Here is an 8,951-nt window from a genome sequence, read left to right on the forward strand (position 1 = left end):
AGACAGATGCTGAGGGGAGATTCTGTCATGATTTCTCTATTGTGCTGTCATGATTTCTCCAAACTTCATCAGTATGTCCTGTATTAAAGAACTCAGGTGATAAGTCATCTCCCTCTCAGTACAGGCCAATAAGTCTAAAAGGCGTCATCCGTAAGTTGCAAAAATCCATATTAAATAAAGAAGTATTCTTCGTGACATGCAATATGGTTTCCGTTCTGCTAGATCTACAGCAGATGTGCTAACGATTATATCTCATAGGATTAGTGCATCTCTCGACAAAGTCTTCCTTTCTAGGGCAATTGCTCTTGACATATCAAACGCTTTTGATTTCCAGCTGGGTATGTCTTCTCAATTATCAAATAATTTCTCTCTGATAGGCGCATAAGAGTAGTGGTTGATGGGCAGAAATCAGAAACGCACAGTATTAATGCTGGAGTCCCTGATAGGTCCATCCTTGGCCGATCTCTCTTCCTGATCTATATCAATGATCTTCCAAAACACATACTTAGATCATTCGTTGACATTCATCCTGACGACACTACCATCTATGGCAATACATCAAAGACCGTAAATGACCACGTTCTCTTTGATTCTATCTCCCCTGATCTTGAGCGCTTGGTACAATGGGGGAAGAGTTGGCTGGTTACTTTTAATGCATCTAAAACCAAGCTTCTATCTTTACATTATAAACGCTTTGATCCCCATCTAGCATTAATTGAAATGGATGGCGCTCGTCTTGGGGAGTCTCCATGTTTTGACAAGCTTTTGGGCTTGACCTTTACTCCTGAACTGAAATGGAACACATACATCAAATCTGTTGCCAAGGTCGCTGGAAAAATGGCGGGATCCTTCTACCGCTCCAGTAGATATCTCACTGCTGATGCAATTCTCTATCTGTATAAAAGCCGAGTAAGTCCAACGATGGAGTATTGTTGCCATATCTGGACTAGAAGCAACTGATCCTGCATTGACAGAGTTTAAAATAGACTTTGTAGCTTACTGGAGGATGCCCTTTTCTCTTCCCTGTAACCTCTTTTCCACAGAAGATACGCTGCGAGCCTGTTATTGTTTTATCGTTATTTCCATGGCAAGTGGTCATCTGAGCTCCAATCTCTGCCCCACCTCGCCAAACTTTCATAATAAACACCAGTAGTGGCTGAAACAATTGTCAATAATTTCCCCCACTCTTTATCTATGACTAAATCAAAACGGAGATTCCATGAACAAAGCTTCATTCTTAGAAGTGCACGCCTGTGGAACTCTCTTCTATCTGCCTGCCCTCTAGCTGGCCACAAATTGGTTGTCTTCAAGTGCAACACAAACAAGTTCTTGATGAACCGCCCCCTTAAGTAATCCAATTTACTAAATTTCCATTACTAACGATTACAAAAATATTATCCCATTGACTACTGTACACTCTATAAGGCTTATCCTTGACTGACCTACGGGCCTTGATAAGTGGTGACTCCTATGTAAAAAAAGGAAAAAAACAAAGCAAATATGTTTCCAATATAAAACAAAAAACAAAGTATATGATCAATTTTCATATTAAAAGAAAACATATTTAGTTTTTTTACGACCCAACCCAGTTTACCTATTTAAAAGAAATCAAAATCTACTTTTTTAAAGCTAAGACGTTCCAACGAATATTAAAGATAATATAAAAATGGACGTTTTTGTTAATAATTAAAATTTAAAATTTTATTATTTGTGAGCATTTAGCTCACAAATAATAAAATGTTAAATTTTAATTATTAGACTCCACTTCTTGGGGAATATATGTAATTTTTAGCATTTTTTTTCAAGTTTATATATATATATATGTATGTATATATGTATGTATATATGTATATATATATGTATGTATATATGTATATATATATGTATGTATATATATGTATCTATATGTATGTATGTATATATATGTATATATATATGTATGTATATATATATGTATGTATATATATGTATGTATGTATATATATGTATATGTATATATATATGTATGTATATATATGTATGTATATATATGTATGCATATATATATGTATATATATATGTATATATATATGTATATATATGTATATATATATGTTTATATATATGTATATATATGTATATGTATACATGTATATGTATATGTATATATGTATATGTATATATATATATGTATATATATATGTCAGGTCATATCATATGCTACTGGTACCATGTAACCCAGTACTACCTACCTCATGGTCGGGTCACCGGCGACTAAACTGGTTCCCCCACCAGACTTGTTTGGTGAGGAGGGCGGCTAGTCTCCCAGAAGGATTAAAAACAAGACCTTCCAAAGGGCGAATGAACTCTTTTTCTGGGGCAACGACCAACTAGCACCGTGTATATTTGTGTGTGTGTGTGTGTATATGTGTATTGGGGTAGAAAGGGCTCCGTAAGCCGTGGTGAAGGCAACCTTTCTAGGAGAAGCAAATCTCTGATTTAAAAAACCATAAAGCGGAAGACCAGTACCCGCATTTAGCTGGTCTGCAGTTTAATTTGTTGCTGGCTATCTTGCTCTTGCTTGTTGCTGGATCTCAACATTTTGAACCGAGAGAGAGACTTAGCTGTCGTACAAAGCTAAGACTCTGTAGCATCATATTTGTATAGATACTCCCTCAGACATTTGGGCTCATGGATTTTAAATGTCTGAGGGAGTGGCACTCGACTGACAAGACGTTGCAATCATCATATATATATATGTATATATATATGTATATGTATATATATGTATATATATATGTGTGTGTGTGTGTATATATATACAGGGTGCCCACAAAGTCTGGCTACATAATCTACAGGATGCTTCCACAAAGTCTGGCTATATAATGTAGCCAGACTTTATGGACACCCTATATATATATATTCATGTGTGGACACCATATATATATATATATATATATATATATGCATAATTGTGTAAGATTTAAGATAAAATATTCTAGCACATAAATATATATATATATATATATTTATATGCTAGAATATTTTATCTTAAATCTTACACAATTATGCAGAGTGTAGAAACTATGCATAAATGCAATTCATGCTAATAGTGAAATAGAACCAACCATCAAATAAGAAAACACGAAAAATAACTAAGCAATAAATTAACCTTCGTTTTTCAAAGGAATATGTAAATTATTTGACGTTCGCGTAGTCGCTCACATATCCATGACTGAGTATATTTAATTTATATAATATCTAAATAGAAAAAGTAGCGTATTTATATCAATGTCAGAGCGAGAGTAAAACTCAACTTTATAGATAGATAAAAGGTATTTGCAGATGTTTAGTGGCAAAAATTATTTAAAGTTTTAAAAAGAAAAAGTTGAGGCATTATTACATGGAAAAATATTAGAATTCTTTTCTTATTTTTTTTCCACGCTTATCATGTAATATTCTTCCTAATTCAATGACATAACAGTCTGTTTTAAATTCGAATATATATATATATATATATATATATATATATATATATATATATATATGTGTGTGTGTGTGTGTGTGTGTGTATGTGTGTGTGTGTGAGCACATCTTTTTATTTAAAGCATGTATTGTTAAAAAACAGTGGATCCTTTTCAAAGGTCGCGTTGACTGCGAGAATGCTGGCAGGATGTGCTTTATGCCTTAAGACTTGTTTAACGGACAAAACGCTTGGGGCTAACCAGTGGAGCACACGTGGTCGTCTTTGCAGTGTCCGCCGTTTTCTTTTCGTATCAACTTTGCAAAAAAAATCAATTTATCTTCAAGAGCTAAGTTGCCTGTGGCACGTTTTCTATTCGAAAAGTCGGAAAGAAAAAAAACGCAGAATGAAAACGGTGGAAGATAATAGCAGATCTTTCTGAATCAGAATGCTCGCACGAAACAAGAAAGCGTCTTTTCTAAAATTGAGAACATGCAATCTGTGCGTATACCAATGAAAAAGCTATTTTAAAATTAACGATTACAGAGCTCGGACCAACAAACTTGTAGACATACGCGAAGGCATCTAGTCAGAATCAATTATCGATTTCTCAGATTCAATATATGTCTATTGCTAAGCCCGATAATGCAATTGATTACCATTAACCTATTCTACTGAAACCAAATGCAACGGGCTATAAATCAGAAGAAAAGACCACAAAATATATAATCCATAGATATGTTTCTCCCTCCAACAACAATAAAATTAGATATCATATACTATAAGAAATTAAAACAAATAGTAAAAAGATAGGTCTCCGCTACCCTCAAACCACTAGAACGAACCAATGTTATCTATGAGTTCAAATACCCCTTGAGAGAGTGCAGCTCCTATACAAACAATAAAACTAATAGTTACGTTGGTTACGTTGGTTATACAACGATTACCCTATACGTCACCTTCCTCTGCATAATACAGAATCAAGAACTATATAACAACATTTACAAAAAGCAAAAAAAACAAAAAAACATAACTGCCTCTCCTCCGGAGTTATAGATATTCATGTCAACAACATAAACAAAATACAGCACACAACCAACGTCAAAAAGTTAAAAAATACTATAAGCTATATACATTAAAATGCAACAACTTGTTAAACAAATCACATTTTAATTCCGCAAAAACACACTAAAATGCCTGTTGAACCCCCTCCCCTTATTTGACTCAGCCCTGCAACAGAACTCGACACCCATCTCTCTCACACTGGGCACTATTAGCTTGCACGCATTCCCCGCTGCTACTATATATAAAAACCTACCAAATCAAATATGGTGTCATAAAATAATGTCTTATCCTGTGCGTTAAATTAAATTGTATTTTTTTTATCGGAAATATACAAGTAAGAGTTTTATTAAATTTTTATTCTTGCGAACTTTAAAAATCTTTATTTACTTTAATTAACATGATTCCTTCAGCATATCTTTTTTTTATTCCAACGAAAACAATTGTTCTACTGTTTTATTTTCGAGTAACACATATCTATCTCTGATTGTTTTGTGGACTTCCGCCATTAAACGAAACACGAGTAAGACGTACTACATAAACATATGAATAAAATACTATGAGTGTAGAATACATACATCTTCTGATTTTAGAATCATCACTATATATATATATATATATATATATATATATATATACATACACACACACACATATATATATTTCTGTAGAAATACATTTTCTTATAATATATATACCAATCCTTATTTAAGAAGCTCAATGTAATTACAGAGTAATATAATGAATAAATGACAAAAAGTTATATTCCAAAATTCATGATGTTGATCATCTTGTAATCTATTCCTTTAATTCACTTGACATTTACAATTGCTGACAATATCTGTTTCGTAGCGCAAAGTCAATCATTTAATTATTATGTCAATCAGTGAATCTATTATGCGTTTAACTCATCAGAAGAAATAGCAACAATCAATCCGTCAAAAGGATTTTAATCATGTCAACTCACACTTCATTTCCTTGTGGCGGGACCATATACGTCGGAATCGATGGGAGAGTTCATTTGATATATATATATATATATATATATATATATATATATATATATATATATATGCATGTATATATATATGTATGTATATATATATATATATATATATATATGTATATATATATTGTGCACAGGAAGTTGTTAGATGAGACAAATCATTGGTACCGTCGGTTTCAAACCCGATAATAAGAACCGTTTAAGGTATCCTTATCAAGCTCTCTTCAGCCAATATTGGCTGAAGAGAGCTTGATACCTTAAGAGAGGATACATTAAACGGTCCTTATTATCGGGCTTGAAATCGACGGTACCAATGATTTGTCTCATCTAACAACTTTCTGTACACAAAATATAAATACGTTCTTACATTTCGGATTTTCCTTTTAATTGAGCACTCTGCTGGATTTCTTTTTCCAAAAAAACTAATCATATATATATATATATATATATATATATATATATATATATATATATATATATAGTAACTTTATATGAATAGAGATACACACTTTGTTCGAAGAAAAATTGACCATAGTGCTCGCTTACCGACACATGGATCTAATATCTATATGGGATAATATATTTACATATTGTATTTCGTCATACCAATAGTGCTTTTAGCAAAATATAAATATCTCCATAACTCTTTTATTTTCCCAAAGTTCCGATTTTTTCAATTTTTGCCATTGTGAGTAATAAACTTATGGCCTAACATAATATGGCGTCCATAATCTGAAAGCTTATTGTAGAGATGAGAAACGCAGTTCTATTAAGTGAATATACCTGATAGCGCATCCATTTTTTTTGTATCTGCTTCAATGGACCCAAGTCTTAATTCGCCCTCGTGTGCGTAGAATCTATGATTGATTTAGAGGCCGATATTAAGCCTAAAAATTGGTATCGTTGGCGCACAGAGTTATTCTTTTGTGAAGAATATATTTTAAAGAAATGCAACCGAGAATTGACAATCAAGGCAGCTGTTTCGTCTTAAATATGAAAGCATGTCTCCGGGCGTTCACACAAAACGAATTTTGTCAAGAAATTAAAAATGAGATGATTGTGAGTTGGTTTCCATATTAGAAAGTGCGAGAAGCTTTTGAAATGTGCGGAGAAATAAGTTTGTTGTATTTTAACTGTTTTTTTTCCTTTAATTTTTACAAAAAACGCATGTAGAATAATTTTACGATTTCTTTGAAGGCTCAAGACTGTAACCGAACAAGACGGAGGGAAATGAAAAAGGAAAGAAGAAAGAAGACGTTGAAATAAAGAATAATTTCTAGAAGTAGATGTAAAAGAAACTACCACGTCGCCCGGCGTTGTCCGGCCGTAGAATACGCTTAAATATGATATTTTAATTCAGGCAGATTTTGTATTTATTATTATAGAGTCGATTCTCTATTATTTATTATATTGTGCCTAATATCTAGTAATTATTTCAAAAGTTTTAAAAAGAAATATGACTTGATTCAGTTTATTAGAAACAAAAGTAAAATATTTATATATCATATAAGTACTGTATTTAAACATTTATTATTATAAAAAAAAAACTCTTATGTATTTAAACACTTATGTATTAGTCACGACATAGAATCTGGATATTTTTTACGCTAAAATCGTGCAGGTGTATCATCTTGATTTTAATGTGATAGTCTAACCGCACTGATGAGTTGTGATGCAACAACAGTATATATATATATATATATATATATATATATATATATATATATATATATATAAGATAGTTGGACTTGCACACATGCACTCATATATGTATATATATACATATATATGGATGTATGTAAGAAAATCCAACTGTCTTGCATATATATATATATATAATTGATATATATATACACACATATATATATCCATATACATATATAGATAAGTATACATACAGTACAAAATTTTGTTGAATTTCAAAAACTTATATAGCTCCTGTTAATTCATCTTGGATCTCTTCATTACAGCCGTTTCGTTAATGAGATGACAATTCTATCCTCACGTTGTTACAGTTTGGCCATCCTAGGTACCGTGCAAACCAAAATTCCTGTTTTAAACCTTACTTTCGTATTTTTCATTTTTTTATTTTAGTCTTAATTTCCATTTTTTCGTATTATTTATTCTTTCCTATGTTTTTATAATTTTTTTTACTACATTTATACGTATTTATTCTAATATTCATTTTGTTTGGTTTCGATTACTATTGATTAGTTAAGTTTCAATGTGAGGTCACTCTCATGGAATATATTTATATTACTAGAGTTGCTATCCTTGCATCTTTGTCGTTACCTATATTGTACTTTTTGGTTTTTGTTCATGTTTCTCATTTAATTGTTTTTTTTCATTTGTATAAACGGAACTGACCAGAGAGCTTAAAGGGATATGGAAAATGAAAAAAAAAGTTAAGATAACACCAATAATGATAGGATCATTGGGAACAATGCGAGAGCACTTTGAAAACATAATGAGTGAAATTGGAATCAGAGGGATAGCTGAGCAGATACTACTGATAACAATAATGAAAACAGCTGAAATATTAAAGAAAACCATTAAATGCACACATGAGCTACACTCACAAGCCGGACATACAAAAACTTCTATAGATATAAAACACAAGCACACATGGAACCATGAAAACTAAAACTATATAATTGTAAGTTAACCCCTTTCTGTATGTTGCCTTCCGGTCCCTACTTTTGTGTGTATGTCACCATAAACTGACGCCACACCAGATAATCGGGGAAGGTCAATGAGGATCAATGATGACCGAGAAAAGAAAGTACTAACCAGACCTCCTCTGAATGAATGCAAAGAGGACTGTGTTCTTGGGATGGCCTATTGCCACCTAAATCCCAGTGAACACCAATGGTCGCCGGTAACGAGAAATCAATGGTAAGCGGCTGTTACAATAACGCAAATTCATCTACAAAGGTCATCGAAAAAAGTGGAGTGCACTTGGAATCTGGGGAGACTTGTTGTCAATCAGACTCCAGAGAACACCACAAGTTGTTCGTAAAGATAAATATTTGATAACGGCCTGTATGACTAGACTTATTTAGTAAATAATAATAATAATAATAATAATAATAATAATAATAATAATAATAATAATAATAATAATAATAACTAGCGGGACTTTGGCAATTCCACAAGGGATATATTCATATGTAATACATTGGTGTTGGCATTCTGTAGATCTTTAGCGTAATTTGAGAGGCTCTGATATTATTGCAGCTCTTTTGTTAAAACTGCAAAAGTATTTATTTAAGATAGCAGGGACGCTCGAAGTAGCCTGGTGGTAAAGTACGCTTAAATATAATATTTTAATTTTTGCAGATTTCATATACTATTATAGAGTTAATGTTCTATCGATTTTTTGATGTTACAAAGTACGATCTCAAAAATAAAAAAAAATATATATATATCCACATGACTTGG

This window comes from Euprymna scolopes, chromosome 13 (assembly GCF_053919585.1).
Source record: "Euprymna scolopes isolate OS-2025 chromosome 13, ASM5391958v1, whole genome shotgun sequence".
Taxonomy (NCBI): Eukaryota; Metazoa; Mollusca; class Cephalopoda; order Sepiida; family Sepiolidae; genus Euprymna; species Euprymna scolopes.